Source organism: Stegostoma tigrinum, chromosome 31 (assembly GCF_030684315.1).
Source record: "Stegostoma tigrinum isolate sSteTig4 chromosome 31, sSteTig4.hap1, whole genome shotgun sequence".
In the NCBI taxonomy this organism is placed as follows: Eukaryota; Metazoa; Chordata; class Chondrichthyes; order Orectolobiformes; family Stegostomatidae; genus Stegostoma; species Stegostoma tigrinum.
In genome coordinates this window covers 35,407,108-35,427,726 of record NC_081384.1, presented here as the reverse complement: position 1 = coordinate 35,427,726, position 20,619 = coordinate 35,407,108, and the positions used below count along the sequence as shown (strand labels likewise).

The following is a 20,619-nucleotide window of genomic DNA, read 5'->3' as shown; positions in this document are numbered from 1 at the left end:
CTAAGAACATGCAAGCAAACAGGTCAACACAGCAGGTTTTAGTGAAAATGAGGCAAAGAACAGCTTCAAGCAAGAGAAAGATCAATCTATTAAATGGAGGACCCTGGAAACTGTGACTGAAGACATCATTTTAAGCTACGTTACTTCAGTACAAACTATGGCTGATGGCAGCAATTTGAAATGATGTGAAGACTTTGAAACAAGTGATGCATTGTCACAGGAGTGCATCATCTTGCAATATTCAAAAGGAATGCTTTACCTGCAATGGTTGTGCCTTTTCTGCAAAATATGTTTCTTGAAAAGTTGTTGCAGGGACTTAGTAGCCACAATTTCCAATTCCATCTACGTGCTTTGAAATTGTAACAGAATTTGATGATCACCAGGAAAATCATTCATCTTCATGAATTAGGTCAGTGTGGCATCCCATTAAGCCTTCAATAAAATCAGGTCTTGCCCTCATAGTACATTTTAAAAAGGAGCTGAAAGGGATGAGAGATGGATTGCACACTAGTGTTTTGTGCCCAAAAAAGGAGCACTGGTTAAAACCCGTGATGCAAGTGGACAGTTGATTCAACATCTGAAACTGGGCATCCAACCTGCCCCCTGACTGTTGCAGCTGTACATGTACATGATGCTGGAGACAAAGGCAAAATAAGTTACATACATCCTTTCATGAATTGAACAGTCAACTAGGCCACAATCCTTTTTAAAAATTACAGCCTAGTGAGGTAATTAAGTGGAGTCGGCCTCTGAATTAAGGGATTAAGCAACCACCACTTAAATGGTGTTGATTATTACAGCTCAAAACTAACAGGATAGGTAGGTTTCAGAACTAATGTCAGTGTTTTGCACTGGATATGACAGCACTCTACTTGTTGTAATCAGCAGCATGGTTTCTTTTAAATTATAGAAATCGAGAATGCAAGAAATATTTGAGAATTTTAATGAGTCATTAATTAGGACACAGGGAGATCAACAAGGCTTCACTAGCAACTGTTTACCTCTGCATTGCAATCTAAGAACTTCATTCAAAAACAATTCAAAACCATTAGTTTCAACATCTTAAACTAGCAATTACCCCTCAAAACAGTGTCTCTTTCATCTTACAAGGATCTTTTAAGTTGTTAAATTAAGCTCAGTCTGTAGCGATCAATACATTCCTGCAGGATTCCATTTCAATTAATGAGTTAACATTCACTTCAAAATAGCAGATCAAGGAGTTACATGACTGCAGTCTCCACAACTCCGTGAACATGACAGTGGTCTACACTGGGAAAATGGGACCGACTATTTCAACCATTATAAGGGGTGTCACTTATAACATTAATCATGCCAACAGTGGATCAGACTCATACTACAGAGTAATACAGTACTTGAATCCTAAACTTCAAAACAAGTCGTCATTTCAAAAAGATTAACATTCCATTGCTTTTCTAAACAAAATAATTTATGGAGTGCCACTGTCTGAGCCAGCATTTGTTGCCCATCCACAATTGCCCAGAGGGCAGTTAAGAGTCAGCCACATTGCTGTGGGTCTGGAATCACGTAGTCCAGATTAGGTAAGGATAGCAGTTTCCTTCCCCAAAAAGGACATGAGCGAGCCAACCATGTACAACAGATGCATGGCCATCCTTAGACTTTACATACCAGATTTTTTTTTAAATTACTGAATTCAAATTCTATCATCTGCCACGGTGGGATTTGAACCCAGGTCCTCAGAATATTACTCGAATCTCTGGATCAACAGTCCAGCCACAATAGCACCAGGTGATGAATTAATGCCTTGGTGTTCACATACAGTGTCTTTGTGCAAATCTTTCTAATTATGGCTCTCCCCACAGTCACAGTGGGCTGAACAGGCTGTTGCTGTGCTTTAATTTTTTTTAAAATAAGTGTCATTCATGACCTGCAAAACATCTAAAGCGCACCACACAAGATGTAGAATTCTTTTTGAACGACTACAAAACTGCAAGCTCTCTAACAGCCATAAAATACCGACAAGAGAAATCCTTCTCTTCTAAAGGAAATGTGAAGGAACCTTACACATCCATCCATGGGTACACCCTGTGACTTCACTTCTCAAGCTAACATCATTGCCATCTGTGGCACAGTGGCAGTACTTGTCCCTGGAGTGAACTTGAAGAACAAGAACTTGGGCACAAACCAAGGGTGATGAGAACTGAGGAACCGCTGCAATGGCATTGGTGAGATTGTGTCTGAACAATGACAAACCGAGTAACTCTCAGAACGATGAAAAGGATAGGAAACTATAGGCTTGTTAGCCTGACCTCAGTGGTTGGTCAGATTTGACAGCCCATTATTTAAGCAATGGATTATGAAGACTCTGAAGTTAAGGGGTGGGGGAAGGCAGTGATGGAAAGTGATTTAAAAAAAGGAGCACATAGGTAGAGAGAAGACAGGTCAAGGAAGTGGGGATGGAGCCAGTAAAAAGAGAGAGAGAGAGTGTAGGTAGGGAGTTGGGATAGGGGTTGGTCAGTTGAGGGAGGGCTCCATCCCTGCCTCCTTGATCTGTCTGTCTTCTCTCTACCTATCTGCTCCTTCATCCACCATCACCTCTCTTTTCCCCCCACCCATTTATATCCATCATTAAAATTTGTTCCTTTTTATGGCCAGCTTAACTAAATGGTAAGAAATGGTCAACACATGTGGAACCAACCACACTGGTCAGAAAATGAGATTACCTGACCACCTTATTTTATGTGGGCTGTAAGGTCGCCACTTCAGTGAACAGATTTTCAGGTGAGGGGATAGGGAGAGAGCTTCAGTCTATGATTCACCGCTGCATTAGAATGCCAGTTTAGATACGAGTGTGTGATTTCATGAAGGTCAGGAGTAAATAGTCCAGATACTGAATCAGGTCTATTTAAAATGTAAAATAAGAACATTGTACAATGGTATCAGAGATAATAGGAACTGCAGATGCTGGAGAGTCCAAGATAACAAAAGGTGTCGAGCTTGATGAATACAGCAAGAAAGCTGACGTTTCGGGCCCAGGCCCTTCATCGATTGCTGGGGGCTTGGGGGGGGGGGGGGGGGGGGGGGTCTAGGCCTGAAACATCAGCTTTCCTGCTCCTCTGATGCTGCTGGGCCTGCTGTGTTCATCCAGCTCGACACCTGGTTACATGGTAAAAATGGTTTGGCTCACATCCCTCAGAACCGTGCCTGCTACCACTTGAAGAGACAGTGGAGGGAGAAGATGGAAACAAGGAGGTGGAGGCTTTAGAGAGTGTGACGAGCTTTAACAGGATGTTGCCTGGATTCGTGTGCATTTGTCATAAGGAGGGGTTGGACAAACTTGGGTTGTTTTCCTTAAGAGCTTTGGAGGCGGAGGGCAACCTGGTAGTAGAATATAAAATTATTTGAGGCACAGATAGTCAGACTCTCCCCCCCCAGGTCACAAGTGTCAAATATTAGGGGGCATAGGCTTAAGGGGAGAGGGGGAAGAGTTTAAAGCAGGTGTTACGGCAAGCTTCTTACGTAGAGGATGGTGAGTAACCTGGAACAATCTCCCGGGGAGGTGATAAAACCAAAGAGGCATTTAGACAGACACAAGAACAGTGAAGGAATAGACGGATATAGACCACATGCAGGCAGGTGGAATTTGTTTGGAATGGCATCATGGTCAGCAAATACAGTGTCAGTGATTCACTGTCGTGTCCAATGTTCTAGGTGGGAATCTGCTCTTTGAGCAGACAAGTATTATAGGCTCAAATCAAAATAGACTCAAAATGTGGTTACATTTGGGGTAAGGTATTACTGTATTAATTCAAATGGCAGCAAATTGAACTCAAACTGCACTTCAATGTTTGGCATGGACAAGTTTACTGGATTACAGATTTAATATAACATTTGAGTACTGCATGCTAAATGGAATAGAACTTCACTCATTAACATTTGGACTCAAATATGCTATAAAACACTTTATACACATTCATTCTGCAATTAGGCTTTTTATTCTGGGCTCTTCACACACCTTAAAACTAAATCCCTCCCCCAATCTGCAAAAAACAAGGCTGCTCAAGTTGGGCTCTGTTTTTACTCCAAGCCCTTTCAATTGTACATTATATTTATGTCAGAACAGTGAACTCTTAGAAATTCAAATGGGTTTCAGGTGACCTAATGCAGCCCAACAGAGCAGCCTTCCTCACATCTGCTGAGTAAAAAACTTTGGACATGTCCAGAGTAGTCAATAAGTGAAAGCTTAAATAGGGAAAGAAAAAAGGTATTTTCAGGGCAGATGAGACATGGCAAGATTCCATTTGTTTGAACCTTGGAATCAATTAGAGGGAAAATGCAAATCAATTACCTGCATTTAAGCAGCACCAATAATATTAAAGATACTCCCCCAAATAGTAAAAAGCTTCCTCCATGGATTGAAGAGCAAACACAGGTGAATCGGCCTTCTTTTTAAAAAAAGGAATTTGATGCTGAGGGGTGGGCATTGCTGGAAAAGGATAACATCTGTTACCCATCTTCAGCTGCCTCTTGATTGAATTGGTCAAACAAACCACTCCAGAGGGCTGTAAACAGTCAGCCACATTGCTGTGGGTTCGTAGTTACATTTAGGCCAGGCAGTGCAAGGATAGCAGATTTCTTCTCTGAAGGACATTACTGAATCACTTGGGTCTTCAATTGTAATTTAAAACATTTCCACAGTCACCATTATCAAGACCACAAGATACAAGAGCAGAATTGGGCTATCAAGGCTATTCCATCATTCGATCAAGGCCGATTCATTTCCCAAACCCATTCTCCTACCTTCTCCTCAAACATTGATCCCCTTACTAATCAAGGATCTGTCTTAAATAGATTCAATGTGGCAGAGGGCTGTGAAGCCAAAGACACAGTTCCACAGATGAACCACCCTCCTCACAGATCCAAGAATTATCCCTTCACTCCGAGGCTTTATCCTCAGCTCCTAGTCTCTCTTACTAGTGGTATTATCTTCTCCACGTTCAATCTATTCAAGCTCCTCAGTATTGTGTGGGTTTCAATGGGATACCCTACCCCCATGAAATACAACCCAGACGTCTCAACTGCTCCTCATACAACATGCACTTTGGTCCCAAGTTCATTCTTGCAAACCTCCTGTGAATCCCCTTCAACAGACTTTTTTCTTAGATACAAAGGCCAAAACTGCTCTCAATATTTCAATGCACTCACTTCAGAGTATTATACGGCCCAAGTAGTACATCCTGCTCTTGTTTCTAGCCCTCTGGAAATGTACATAACATTGCATTTGCCTTCTTGACAGCTAACTGGGCATGCATGTTAACATTAACAGAATCCTGAACTAGTGTCCCTGTCTGAAGCCTTGCCCCATTTAGGAGATAATCTACACCTCTATTCTTCCTACTGTGTATAACCTATCACTTTTCCACATAATGTTCCATCTGCCCACTGAGCCTGTCCAAGCCCTTCTGCAGCTTTCCTGCTACCTCAACATTACCCACTTCACCTATCTTTGTCTATCTGCAAACTTAGCAACAATATCGTCAGTCCTTTGTCCAGATCATTAATGTATAATGAACAGTTGGCCCAACATGGACCACTGTGGGGTTCAACTGGTCACTAGCTGCTAGCCTGAAAAAGACCCCTTTACCCTCAGTTTCTTCTGAGAGAGAGTGAACCAATCCTCTAGGCATACCAGTACCTTGCCCTTAACACCATGTATTCTCATCTTATTTGGCAGTAGCTTGTCAAAAGCCTTCTGGATATCCAAACAAATCATGTCCACTGGCTGTCCTTTGTCTAACCTACTCTACTTCCTGAAAGAATTCTAACACGATTTGTCAGGCATGATGTCCCTTGAAGAGGCTGTACTGACTTAGCAATATTTTACCATGCATTTCCAAATACTCCACAATTTGATCCTTAAATGCTAAAAATCTTACCAAGAAGAGGGGTCAGGCTGATCAACATATTGTTTCCCATCTTCTGCCACCTTCTCTTCTTAAACCTCAACTCTAGTGATTCATGAAGGAACGCTGGGGTATAGTTAATCTAATCAGGGAGAATTTATTCACCTTCACATCATTCCTGGAAACCTCCTACGAACCCCCTTCAACAACTTCCACGGCTGATTCTTCTTAGTGATGGCTACTACACTCACCTCCGTCCCATAACTTGAAGTTCTGATATGCTGTTGGCGTCTTCTACCATGAAAATTGATTCAAAGTACGGTTCAGTTCCTGTCATTTCTTTGCTCCCCATTGTTATTTTTACAGCTTCATTTTCCAGCAGTCCAAAGTCCACTCTTGCCTCTCTTACTTTTTAGCTACTTAAACAAATTCTTAATCTTTTGTTACTATCCAACTTACTCTCATTTCATCTTCTCCCAGCCTGACTGGTGTTTTTTCTTTAAAAATATTAACCTCTGCTGGTTTTTAAATAAGGTTTCCCCAATCCTGTCTTCCCACTAATTTTCAGATCATGTACTTTCTTTTATACTGTTCCTGAATTCCCTCAACAGCCATGGTCACTTCATCCTCCTTTTAGTAAGTTTCTTCTTCCTCCTCGGGGTGAATTTCTGCTGTGCCTCCCAAATTAACTGCAAAAACTCCTGCCATTGCCGTTCCATGATCTTCCCTACTACGCTCCCCTTCCAATCAACTCTAGCTCACTCTTCCCTCATGTCTTTGTGTTAATCAGCTTTCAATTCCAGATTTATTAATATAATTTAATTCCACATTGAGAGCATTACGTGGGCCTCTGGATTACTAGTCTAGTGACACTGCTACCATATCATCTTCTGACAGTACATTCCTTTCCGTTAACAATAATTTTACTCCAGGATGCAATATTGGACCATCCAACCAATGAAGTCAGTTCAACACTCTTCACACCTGGAAACTGGGGTCTGCAGGGGACCTCTGCCCACACACTTCCATCCCTAACACACTGCAGTTTGTAATCAGTGCTCCCACCCACAAATGAAGTTTATACGACTTCCAGATTATACTAATTGGGAAGGAAATGAAAATAAATCAAAACAACTCTAGGAAGAGAAAAAGTGTAAAGCGGTTTAGCTGTGTGCACAGTTTCACATTTTAAAAAATTGCAATAACATTCATTATGAATGGGAAAATACCTTTGGACAGAACTCTACTTAAAAATTAAAGATGGGTGGGCTCATGCAGCTCTAATTCTAAAGTCAGTTCTAAAGTTAAGTTTGAAAAGGTATAATTAAGAAATTCAGGAGATCACAAACAGCAACACCACAAATTTCAGTGCAATGGTAACACCAGGGATTTTTACATCAAGGGGAACAGACTAAGGTCATTTGCACTAGTCTAAGCGTGGCACCTGAGACACAGTTTTTAAAAAAACAGGGATTAAGGAAAGCAACAAGAGGATTGCTTGCATCGTGGTTTTTTTTGTAAAACTGGGTTGTAGATGGGAGTTAAAAGTTGAAGGTAGCAGAATGCCATGACTTCCATTTCAAAAAAAAACCGTGCTATCCTAGGAGAACAATACAAACTGCACCCACAGATCCACAACTGCCCAATTAGCAGGATTACTGCCAGCTACATTGAACACAGGTAGGATGACGTGCTGTGACACCTTAAAGTTTCATACAGGCTACAGTGAGGAAATATCTCAAACATTTGATATTGTCTTAATTATTAAATATTTAATCCAAGATGTTAAGTACTTACTAGCTTATACCTGGTCAGTATTGCCTTCGAACATCAATCTACGGGAAAATAGTTGCAAACTATTTTCACAAAGCCAATCAGCAGTAAAAGCAGTCTTAACTTGAACCAAAGTCATTTGAAACAATACCAATAATAAATGCTGTGCTCAGTGTGGAAATAATGGCCTGGTTCTGCAGTTATCAACCAGAACTGGGGAAATAAAAAGGAGGTACAAGCTTCCAATGACCAAGAAATGCATTCCACTCATCACTCAACATATGATAACATTAGAATTCTGTTTGCTTGCTGACAGGTGACTAGTCCTGTCCATATCCCCTACAGGATGCTAATAAATAAATTTTTAAATGAAATGAAGGTTTTAGATGTGACAAACAAAGCTTCAAGAGCCAATCAGCCCAGACCAGGTACCTTAAGCAGGTAGGAGCAGGCCCTTCAGCCTCCCTATCGCAAAGCAATTTTTTTTTTTTAAAAAATGAGGCTGCACATCTGCTTTTAAACAGCACAATTACATCCACTCACTTACATGCAAGAGTCATTATCCTGTTCAAACTGAGATTCTTAAGAGCAGGTGGCTTTTGAGTTTGCTGGAGGGGCAATGAAGGGCTGTCAAATTGTTAATGTCACTAATACAAGTCTTCTAGCAGGTATACAAAATTGGAATCGGTGTCTTCTCTACAAATTCTGAGCGTGCAGGGACACAAGAGGTGTGCGTGCACACACATATATATTAAAAAAACAAAAATGCCCATCTGATGTCACTCTGACTTGGCTGATGAGGTGGTTTGAAAAAGAAGAATAACTTTTTAAAAAAAGGAGATCACATTATCTGAACACCCTACTCCACTTATTCTGCATTGTTAAACCCCTCAGCACAGAATGAAGCCAGGCAGACCACTGGCGAAGAACTGTCTAGTGAATCCTGTTTCTCAGATCTTCTCCACCATGAAATGTTTCTTTATTAAATATTCATCCACTTTCTTTCAAACAGAAAATTTGTGGATCCAACATCAACCAGTTTCTAGGCAGGCACTTCAGTTTCCACAACCCTGTGTAAACATATCCACAGCCGTACTTGCTCTTTCAAATTATGCTAAATTTGTCACTTCTAATTATCAATCCAGCAAACACTGACAAAAGGTCTTTTTGGTTTCATGTGGTGCAATGGCAGTATCCCTACCTCCAGGCCAGAAGCCATGGGCTCAAGGTCCACCTCTAAAAGAGGTATTGATAACCTTTCTGTACCGATGAATAAAACACCATTTCTTTTAAAAAAAGTAGTAACTACATGAAAATGCTTCAATTTGGTGCACTTCGACCAACACCAAAGTTTCTTTTGACTTCTCATAACTAAAGCATCTCATGAAGAAAGATCCCGACCCAAAACATCAGTTTTCCTGCTCCGCTGATGCCACCTGGCCTGCTGTGTTCCTCCAGCTCCATACAGTTATCGGAGACTCCAACAATCGGCAGTTCTTAATATCTTATTTCTGGTGTCATTTTAGTAATTATCTTCTGTATTGCTTTCAGGAGTGTTGTATTCAGGTGCCTCATCAGGGATGATACAAGAAACTGAACTAACTAAAATTAAAAAACCCACAAACTGTGGAAGATGAAATCCAACGAAAACAAACTCTGAAGAAAAGTCACTGGACTCAATGTTAATGCTGTTTTCTCTCCACAGGTGTTGCCAGACTGGAGTTTCTCCAGCAATTTGTTTTGCACCAAATTACAACAGTTATCCAAATAAAGAATTTGCACACAAAGCTATCACCTGGCTTTTGTACTTGATATTTCCATTTATCTAAAATTCTTTAGCTCACATCAACACTCACTCATTCTAAACTGTCACCTCTCAGCCCTTCCAAAATGTTAAGCTTATTTCCAAATTCCACCAGATATACAGGTTCCCAATTTACCAAACAAGTCCTTGCGAGTCCTCTTCAACTAACAAGTTCTTTTTGTGGAATCAGCAAATTGATGTTGTACCATTATTCCCAGGTGTAGATAATTCAGACATTTGAGGTAGGCAACCCTCCTAACAGCGATACCCAGTGCTGGCCCCTCTTGGATGAAGTGCATTCATTGACTACTAGTTTCCATAGTATTGTCAACTCCAAGCCATGATTGCTTTTGATATTCCTTAAATGTTATCACTAATCCTTCTACTGGCACAATAAAGGATTTGTGAATTTGTTTGATCATAAAACATACACTGCATTACTCTCATTCCACAGATTTGCGTGGCAACAACATACTGCATGCATTGCAGAAATTCACCAAGCCTCCTTAAAACCTTCCAAGCTTACTTCATTGTAGAAGGACGAAGACAGCAGATAAATGGAAATACTACCACTTGCAAGTTCCCTGCCAAGCCACTCACCATCCTGAATTGGAAATAATAGTATTCCGTCAAAATCTCTTCCTCACGTGGATCTACCTATAATAAAAACAGACTGCAGCAGTTCACTATCACCCTTCCAAGGACAACTCAGAATGGTAAGAACCAACAACTTCCATATACCCAGAAGGGCTTACTTGACAACGTCTAAAAAAGTGCACAAGTTGTTTTGTTCTTAGTTTAAAAATAAAAAAAGAGAATTAATCAATTTTACACTGCATCATGCTGTCTAATTGTGTAAAGAGACTGGTCGATGATTACTTGGTTTTTTTTTTCTTGTTTTGAACAAGTTAGCAGTTCTTTAATATAAATTCCAAATATCAGCTGGTAGTTCAAACAGAACAGTAAACTCTCAATAAAAACAGTACAAATTGGAATTGATTTCATTTTGTTCAGTCACCTTGCTTTTTATTTGCAAGGATCAGAAAACTATGGTTTCTTTCTGTTTCCTTAACTTACAAAAACAAATCTAAATTGAGGAAAAGTCCTACAGGCTATCAAACCTACACCATCCAGAATTTATGCACAATTATTCAGTCATGGGCATCACTCTCACTGCTTCCCTACTTGAGGGAAAGGAACTTAGTGTATCCTATCTCTTCAGCCTTGATGGTGCTCTGAACAGTGGGCCTTGGCCCTTCACTTAATCTTCACTGTCAGCAAATTCCAGTCTTGAGTTTTTTGTAAAAACAGCATTTGCCACTTGATACAGCAGCAGCACTAGCCAAACTTTTATTAAAAGCAAACCTCAACCAGAAAAAGAACATAGTGCATTGTCATTACCTGTTCAATGTTCTAAGACATATACTAAAAATGCCATTTACAGCTTTGCAGGAAAGATGAAAAGTAATTCATCTGCACGCCTTTAATTGATGCCCTAGATTAGAGTGTTGCTGGAACTTCCTGCCAGGTCACATGATTTATTGTCAAAATGTTTACACGTCTGCACTAACATCTATTCCAATATCTACATAATCTTTTAGTCTAATAGTAAGTTCACTAGGAACACACAGCTATTAATACTGCCAGCTTTACTGCAAATAAAATGCAGCATCACGCCATCACAGCAGTGACGTGATTTTACACAACCATCGGTCACAAATATTTGAAATTATAAACTAAAGGAATTCTGAATCTATATGACTCAATGATCCAAAAAAAAACTTTTTTTATTTCTCTATACATGAGAACAATCTGAACTGACAGCTCACAGCATTGTTTCCACCATGTGTCTCTGTGGATCTTGAACATTAAGGCTCATTAACAAGCCCTGGTACAACAGTTCCATATTCAAAATCTCAGAATGCAAACAAGGTCAGGAAGCTTGAAATATTTGGCACCCTCTGCCCCTGCTGAGGGGCACAAAACTGACATATACAACTCTGCATCACCATAAAATCCATGCTAATGGGGGAAAGGGCACTAAAGGCTAGGGCAGCCCATACACATGGTTGAATGGGCAAAATGGCTATGACGACTTTGGAATGAGTGCAGTATAACTACAATTCTTCACGAACCAGCCTGTGGAATCAACTGTGAAATAAAGCCTCTCAAATGAAAGTTCACTTCTCCATTGCATTGCCACCCACTTCCCTCAAATCAAGCTGACAGACATATCAAATGGCAGTGCATCAGTCTTTGCATGAGCTGACAATGCCAATGGAGATTATAGCTAGCAAGTTTATTTTTCTCCATAAAGTCACATCCTGGGAACACCTCTGTTCTCCAGGTATTTTTCAGTTTACTGACAGCTAAAAAACAAACATGATCACAAGACCATTTAATTCTCTTTGTTTCCTTGGGTACCTTAACTGTTCAAGTAACTCACCTGAAGGCCATTTTAATTCATTTGTTAAAAAGCAAACAACACAGACAAGAACAACAATTTAGAAACTGGCAAAGTAGTTATGCACAAACACCAAAAAAAAAGCAAAGAAGGCCACAATTCTTCAATTACAAAGGAAGATGTCTGGTGTATCATACGCCATCTGAAATTAAATCTAACTAATGATTCTAGCCTAAGTCAGTCTGCAGTGCAAAAGACAGGCATCACAAAAGCAGTGTCTCACGTAGATACAAGATTGAACACAAGTTAATAGACAAATGAAAACATGTCTCAGTATACTCCAACATTATAAGGCCAGGGCATGTATCAGGCACTACCTTGCAGGTTTACAAAGACATTCTGCATTTCCATTTCACTCCTTACAAAATTAAGTCAATGCTGAATAAAGCCATGCAGCTACAGCCAGCTATCAGAAACAGTTCTGCCAAACAGCAAGAGGGGTACCTCTGTCACAAGCAGTGAGACCATCAGAACTAATGTTTCTTAAATATACCGATACACTAAACAGAATAATGTATAATAATAACTCAATTTTGATAGGTCTTACATGCTGTCATCTCCAATGTCCAGAAAGACAGGCATGCCATCTTTCGTGGTGATGGGATGAAACTTACAGCCTCAACTTACACACAAAGCTTGGTCAAACGAGTGCTAAGGTTACTCCCATATTACATACAGCCAGCATCCAGCTTTAATCCAAAAAAACACACATATCAGGTTTTCCAACAAATGAATATAAAATGGTCTTCAGGGGGAAAAACGTTTTCTTCTCCAATTATTCAATTGTGGAAGCCCAATAACCAGGCAATGAGACCCTTTCTATAACAATAGGCACACAATCACAATCCACAAAGCACAACATTGGAAAACTATAACATGATAAACAAAGCAAAAGCTTTTTTCCCCAGAAAAATGTAGGAACCACAAATGCACAATATTTATCAAAATAAAAATCACACCAACTTTCAAATTCAATTTCATAATAGAAATAAAAAGAAAACATGCCCACCATCTACATTTAATAATTCAAAATTAGATAATCTTCCACAAATAAATTTACAACACATTCTAGGAGTACTAGAAGACATCCAAAACACTTGCAAAATATTAGGACAGCCAAACATGTCTCAAACTAAAAACATTTTTGTTTAAAATTCAACTTCTGATATTTAGTTATCTGGTATAAGCGGCTCATACAGTCCATATGGCCTTTCAATATGGTACTTTTTAAAAAAGGATGGGAGTATGTAAGTATCCCCAATCAATACTGGGCAAAGCAGAAAAAAATTTTCTAACTTTTATAAGAGCCGGGGGTCCTGCACTTAAGAGACAGGACATGATGAGAAAAGAAAAATAATCTTTTCACCTTGGTTGAGTGGGCAACAAAGGAGGAACAAGAGCAAAGTGGGTGGGGTTAGGAGAAGGGGCTAAGGGATGAGAAGATGCCTACCCACCAAGAGGGGAAGAAATGGACTGATAAGTTTTTTTTTATTAAAAAAAGGATGGTTTGAGGGGGAAAAGAGGGCCTATCCCCGTTCTGAGTGCTACCATAACGAATAACCTAAAATGATTTTATTTTCCGGATGTTTATCCCCCTTCCCACACACACCACCCCCAAAATTAAAAATCACTCAACTCACTATTTTGCAAGGGCTCTGCCGCTAGGACCTCCTGCGCAGCCGCACTGCCCGCTACCTGCCAAACGCACATGCGTTCTCCGGTGACCGGACGGACAAGCCGTGTGCGCGCAAGCGCACTGCGAGGGAAACCGCCGCCGTTCAACGGCAACGCATGCGCAGACGCCCGGGCTAGGGACACTTTTTGGCAACACCTTTTTTGAGGTGGGGGGTAGAAGAAGAGGGAGGGAAAGAGCAAAGAAGAGGGCACAGAAGGGAAGGGGAGAATTAACCAGGCCCGTGTCTCCAGGAGGGGTTGGGTACCCCGAATAAAACCCCTTCGGAGACAAGCCCTTTCCCCACACCCACCCCCCCCCCCCCAACCACGGGGGAAGTGTTTCATTCCCCCCCACCCCCACCGCACCACTGAACCCCCAACGCCGCCAGGCCTCAGGCCTCGGGCTAGAAGTTTACCTCCGGAGCACCGGACGAGGCGGCGGCCGTCAGAAACAGGCCGGGGTTCCCTGCACCCCCCCCCCATTCCCCACCTCCCTCCAAGGGGCAGCCACCTGCAGGAGCCGTGCGGGAAAGCCGGGTTGATGGAGGAGGAGGTCCCGAGGCCCTGTCCCTCCTCCTACCTCCCCCACCCCAGTAACACACACCCCTCCACAGCACCAAGCGGCTCGCCTTACCTGCTGCTGTTGTCCGGTCGGGTCTTTACCCCCCGGTAGCAGATCCCTCACACAGCGGGGCGGTTTGGCCTGTGACTGGGGCCGAGCCTGCGGTCAGTCAGTGATGTACCTCCCCAACCCCTGAGGCTGCAATCCGGAGACAGGCGGACAGCCAGAGAGTATCACAGGGCCTGGCGGCGGCCTGAGCAGCACGACATCGGTCCCAGAGGCCGGGGAGTAAATGGCTCTTAAAGCGAGGATGTCCCTTTTAGGGGGGAGAGGACCCGCCGAGCGATTAAAAGTTAATCAACAATAAAGCGGAGTGTGTCCTCTCGCGAGATTACAAGAACCCCTCCCACCCCTCCAGACTCGACACCCAAACCCTAATCCTCTGGGTGCAGTGTCTGCACAAATTCAAACTTCTTGCAATTTACTTCCATCGCCGCCAGGGAAGTGAGCTTCTCCAGTTGTGTTGCTAGCACTGAAGGGTTTGAGGTTCATGACCATCAACTGCACAATAGAAGGGAATCCCAAGCTTCCGGTCTTAGGGTTGTCCCTGCAGTGCCATTGGGCTCGTTCTGAAACAAGACCTGCATCTGTTTCTTTTGTCTGAAAAAGAGAGATCTTGAATTTAAATGGTACCTTCAGATGCACAGCCGATTTAGTTTTTTGGAAGTAAAGTTATTGGAATGTGGGATAAGCAAGCAGACCATCCGCATGTAAAGGACAACAAACAACAATGTGGGAAAAACCAATCGGTTGGCCAATGTTGGTTCATGGATACTAGCCACAACTCTGATGATCTTTCAAAGAATGCTATGTAATTTTTATGTCCAGTTGAGACACTTTATGGGTCTTCGATTTAATGTCCCAACTTAGTGTCTATGGAGAACAAGGTGTAGAGCCTTCAGAAGGGACCAGACCTGAAACGTCAGCTTTTCTGCTCCTCTGATGCTGCCTGGCCTGCTGTGTTCGTCCAGCTCTATACCTTGTTATCTCAGACTCCACTAACTATCTGTTAGTGTGTATGGATGTCGGTTGTGGTGATTTTCAATGCATATTTATCATGAGCAAACATATGTTTTCAAGCTTCGTTATCTATAGAATTCCCTACAGTGTGGAACAGGCCATTTGGCCCAATAAGTCCACGCTGACTCTCCAAAAGCATCCTACCCAGACGCTGCATTTTCCAAGGTTAATCCATCTAAACTAAACACTATGGGCAATGTAGCATAGCCAATCCGCCTCACCTGCACTTCTTTGAACTGTGGGAGGATACCAGAGCACTCAGAGTAAGCCCACACAGACATGGAGAATGTGAAAACTCTGCACAGACAGTCATCCAAGGCTGGAAGTGAACTGGGTCCCTCGCATTGTGAGGCAGCAGTGTTAATTACTGAGCCACCATGCCACCTATTAAAAACCGAAGCTTGGCTCAAGGGATGACTTTCAGTAGATCCTGCAAGGTAGCTGCTCTGTTACTGACAAAACCCTGAACCAGAATCAGAACATTTACGATTAATCTGTTCCTTGATTATGTTTGTGATTCTAGCTGTTCCCAGTGGCACATAACACTGCGAACGTAATGGATATTTCACCAAAAAAGAGACTTCACAACAAAATCAATCATTGTCCTTGAATGATTTTTTTTATTTCACAGCATGTAGGTATTGTTGGCTCAGACAACATTTGTTGCTCATTGCTAATTACCTTTGAGAGGATAGTGGTGAGCCACTTTGAGCTGCTGCAGTCCATAAAGTGCAACACTTGATCTGGCACCTGTCCACTTTTTAATTGTATAGACTGGTTTTCCAGTGGAACTTCCTAAAATATACACCAAACGGATTCTTGTTTCTTTGATTTGTTTTGTGTCTGATGATGTGGAGGCACTGGGTAGTATAATTTTTAATGATTTTTTTGTCATTAATTTAGGAAATACAGCTCTACCTTGGTTGCACCCATATTCTAATCCCACATGCTGTCGCATCAGCACTTTGATTTTGGACTTGGCTAATGGTTGGGGAAATTAGACATTTATCCTGCATTCAGGGGAGCAGTCTATTGTTGCATTTATTAATGTTTTGTATAGAATGATTACTATATAATTGATTATGGAACTTTCTGTACAATAATGACATGAATGGACATATTAAGATTACCCAGTTGTAAAAGGTAACAAAATGAGCATTTGTTGCCAAGAATGACCTCATACTCCAGAAGGAAATAAATAATTTGCATTTATAATAATTATTATAATGATCTCATGGCTCAAAAGCACTTCATAGCTATTGAAGTAAAGTCCCACTCGCAGCAATGAGATAAATGAACATGATAATAGTTTGTTATATCAGTGTTGGTTTGGGGTAATTATTGGCCAGGACATCTGGAGAACTTCTGCACTTCCATGAATCAGTCAACTGAGAAAAACGTCAATCCATTTAACATCTAAACTGCAAGATGAACTCACGTGTTACTGAGCAATTAATTCTGGACTAACTAAGGTGACAATTGGTTGTTTAATTCACCCTGAAAATTAAAGTGCTGATTTCGTTTAGCATCACATATTTTGTGTGCCAACTTATCTCAGCAATGGCTTCTCATGTTTCCCCATTTCAGGCTTGAACTCTTGGTCCGGGCTGACACTTCAGTGCAGCACCGAAAACTGCAACAACAGAAGTGTTGTCTTTCAGATGTGATGTTAATCCAGAGTCCTATCTGCTGAGAGCTGATGGAAGTCAACTGTCCTGAGGCACATGGAGATGTCAGGTAAAAATGGATAGTACACCACAATAGTCATGGAAGATGTAATGACTGATTTACAAATTTTGGATCTGTCTTAGATATACAATTACTTACCCCATTCTCTTTTCTCCTACCTTCCTGAATCCAATTATCCTCCAAACCTGGAACCCTGCTGATTTTAAACACTACATTTAGCAATTAGAGATTCAGCAGTCAAACAAATTCTTGTAGCTTTGGGCTGGTTCCACCTTAATATGTAACATTTAGATACTTTGAAGCTTGAGAATCTATCACAAATCAAATGAACTGACTGTACTTGTGACCAACATGTTTAAAGCATTCAATAAACAAAGAAAACCAGAAGCTGTATATGAAGTATATAGGGCTTAAATTCACACGTTGCATCTGGTCAACAATTTGGTGGAGTACCTACTTATATCTGGGAGGATAGTCAATACACGTTTTCAGATGAATTTTGTCCACATGCCCTGTTCTATTCTACATAAACTAGGCTACCCTCTGGAAAGTAAGTGGTCTTTGTGGAAGGAATTCTGACATCCTTACCTGGCCTGGTCTACACATGAATCTAGAACAATAACTTTATGGTTGGCTCTTAACTGTTCTCCGTATTGGCACAGCCAGCCTCTTAGTTCAAGGCCACTTAGGCATGGACAACAAATGTTGTGTCACAACCAGTGAACAAAGAAAAAGGCTATTCAGCCTACCTAGCCTGCTCAACAATTCAATTTGAACATGGGTTCACGTACTTCAATTCCATTTTAGTACCTTAGCTCCCTTTCCCTTGAAACCCTTGAACAGCAAAAAAAAACCCAGTTGACCTATCTCCCTTTGTTGGAGAGAATTATGGACCTCTGCTATCCTTTGTGGGGGATAAAAGTGCCTTCTGATTTCATCCCTGAATCAGCAATTCTAAATTTAAGATTATGTCCTCAGGCTCCCACATTTATTCATCCCACCCTTTCTACTGGTTTCTCCTTATCTACCCTATTAAATTCTTTAAAGCACCTGAATCATGCAATTGTTTGATTTCTCCTCCAAAGAATACAAGTTACGGCTCTGATTTAAGTTATAAAACACCAGCACCATTCTGGTGAAGTTGTATCATACTGTATCCAAGGTCAACGTATTCTTTCGGGCTTGTGGTGCCCAGAATTGAACATAGCACTCATGCTGGGATCAGAACATGGAACTATTATGTTCATTTGTTGAGAAGATAGCATTAGCAGGTTAGAAAGAGTAGATTTCACCCAAAGGATTACAATGACACTCTATTCCAGTGGGGAAAATTTTGTTTTTGACTTTGCTTCATAATCTCTCCATGTTGCCTTTGTACCATTTCTGTTACTAATACATCATTATTCATGAATACTCAATCAAAGACAGGTCCCTAACTTCTAATCTGTTGCTGCTTTATCCTGAGCTGTTTTCTTGACTTTCTTTTAAAAAGTGATAGTTTACCTTCTACTCTTAGGGGAAGGTGTCAAATCCTTTTTAGCTAAATCAGAACTTGAAATCCCATTTATCAGTATTATTTGGTACCAAATGCCAAGCCATTTAGCCAACTGAGCTATCTGGCCCCCATGGCATTGTCCAGTGGCCATCATGAATGTCCAAGTCCTATTCCAGATATTTGAATCGATTATGAACATTGAGTCCCTTCAGTGGATGGAAAAGGTTCAACAGCATGTTTGAAAAAAGAGCAAGGCACATCTTAGCGTGCAGGCAAACATTTATCCCTCAACTAAATCTATTTTGTTGTTTTTGGAGTTTGGTGTGAACAAATTTAACTACTGTATTTACCTGTTTTACATTCACCAATACATCATTAGAGCTTTGAGATTCATGAAAGGCATTGTATAAATACAAATTCTTTTTATAAAAACATGAAGTTCGTACATGAGAATGAAGCGATTTTGTAAGTAGCTTTGAATCATAAAGACTAGTACCACTACAATAGAAGCAGAAATGTAGTTCTGGCAACAATTTTTATAACGTGTTAGTCTTGGAGTGGCAAAAGCACTTTTGTCTCTAGGTTATGTAAGCGCCTGTTAAAATAGCACTCAGTCATGATACAGGGGATACAAAGGAATCTGGGTATTACAGTTATGAGAGAATAAGCCACAATGTGAATTGTGTGCAGTTTGTAAATGCCAATTAAACTCTGAAACTGCTAAATTATAAAGTATTAATGATAAGTTCCCTTGCTGCCAGTGAGGAAACATGCTTGGGTAGGATGAGAGTTGCAACACTGAACAATCGTTGGGAAACTTACACTGTCTTTGAATATGGCACTCCCTTCCTCCATCAATTGTGTAATTTTACAATTTGGATCGCATTGTAAACTCATTCTCGCCATTTCTGAAGCCTACCCCAGTTGTACAGAACTTAGAATTTCGGTGTTCCTCTGAATCTGGACTGTTCTATATTCCTGACCTCTTTGCACATCAATGTTGATTGTAATTCTAACCCTGGAATCCCCCTATCTAAATCTTTCTACCTCAACATCATATTCTTCTACTTGAAGACATTGCTTAGCTCTTTAACCAAGCATTTGATCAACTATATTAATACTTTCCTTTTTGACTTGATGTTACATTGTATGTGATTACTGTTCAGTGAAAGAAAAATGCGCTATTGCAGAGGCCAATAGCTATAAAAAAGGGATTTCTCAATGAAACGCAGAAAGGACAAGATCACACTTTTTAAGATGTTTACTATAATAAATAAATGAAAATCAATCTATAATAAACATTACTTAACAGGAAGCTATACCAAACTAAGGAATTAGCTAATTAATGTAATCAAGAACTTTATTATGATATCTTTCACTGCACATTGCACTTCTGGCAGATATATTGCATTACAGGAATAGTCCTTCAATGATCCCAGTTTTCCATTAAGCTTACTTGCCCCTGCCACACTAGATTTAAAGTTCCAATGTCCTTCAAAAATCATTTCGCTCAGCCCAAGTTATCCATATTTGATGTTCACCAGCAGGGTAGTTCCTTGTTCCTTAAACCTCCAAAGGTCTTGCCTCTTCTGCTTCTTTCATTTTAAAGAGAAAACAAACAATTACAGGCATCCTGAGATGACAAGGTGAAGAGCTGGATGAACACAGCAGGCCAAGCAGCATCAGAGGAACAGGAAAGCTGAAGTTTTGGGTCGAGACCCTTTTTCAGAAAATAAATTACAGGCATCTGGCTTTGTTGTTAACGCAAACAATCGTTCTATTTCACAATAATGTATACTTTTTTGTTCCTCTCTATGATTCAAAAAACAGCTGTCAATATTCTGTAAAACCATTTCTAAACATATAAAAATTGCCATTTGAAGTTAAATAGCACCAATACCACACCGTCATGTCCTCAGCATAATTTGCGAACTCTAAACTCGTATAGCTCATTAAGACACTTGTTACTTTTTTAGTGTTTCAATTTTAATAAATAAACAGGACAGCTTCATGTTTTAAACAAATTAACATTAGTTTATTATGCAGCTTGTGCCAAAACTTACTGAGTAATCAATATAAAGCTATTAGCTAAGATAACGAAGTGTGGAGCTGGATGAACACAGCAGGCCAAGCAGCATCTTAGGAGCACAAAAGCTGACATTTCAGGCTAGATCTTTCGTCAGAAAAGCAAAACTG

The 20,619-nt window shown here is 40.6% G+C and overlaps 1 protein-coding gene across 4 annotated transcripts in view; it reads right to left on the bottom strand.

Annotated features, from left to right (window-relative positions):
- Positions 1-14,534, bottom strand: part of tlk2 (tousled-like kinase 2) — a 161,473-nt gene extending 146,939 nt beyond the window's left edge. For 3 of the 4 annotated variants that reach the window (XM_048560672.2, XM_048560673.2, XM_048560674.2), the window contains exon 1: positions 14,232-14,534. The gene's annotated coding sequence lies outside the window, so the exon portion shown is untranslated. Of the gene's footprint in view, positions 1-13,563; positions 13,628-14,231 lie in introns of those variants that run through there. The other variant, XM_048560671.2, reaches the window with a different exon arrangement.
- Positions 14,535-20,619: the final 6,085 nt, after the last annotated feature.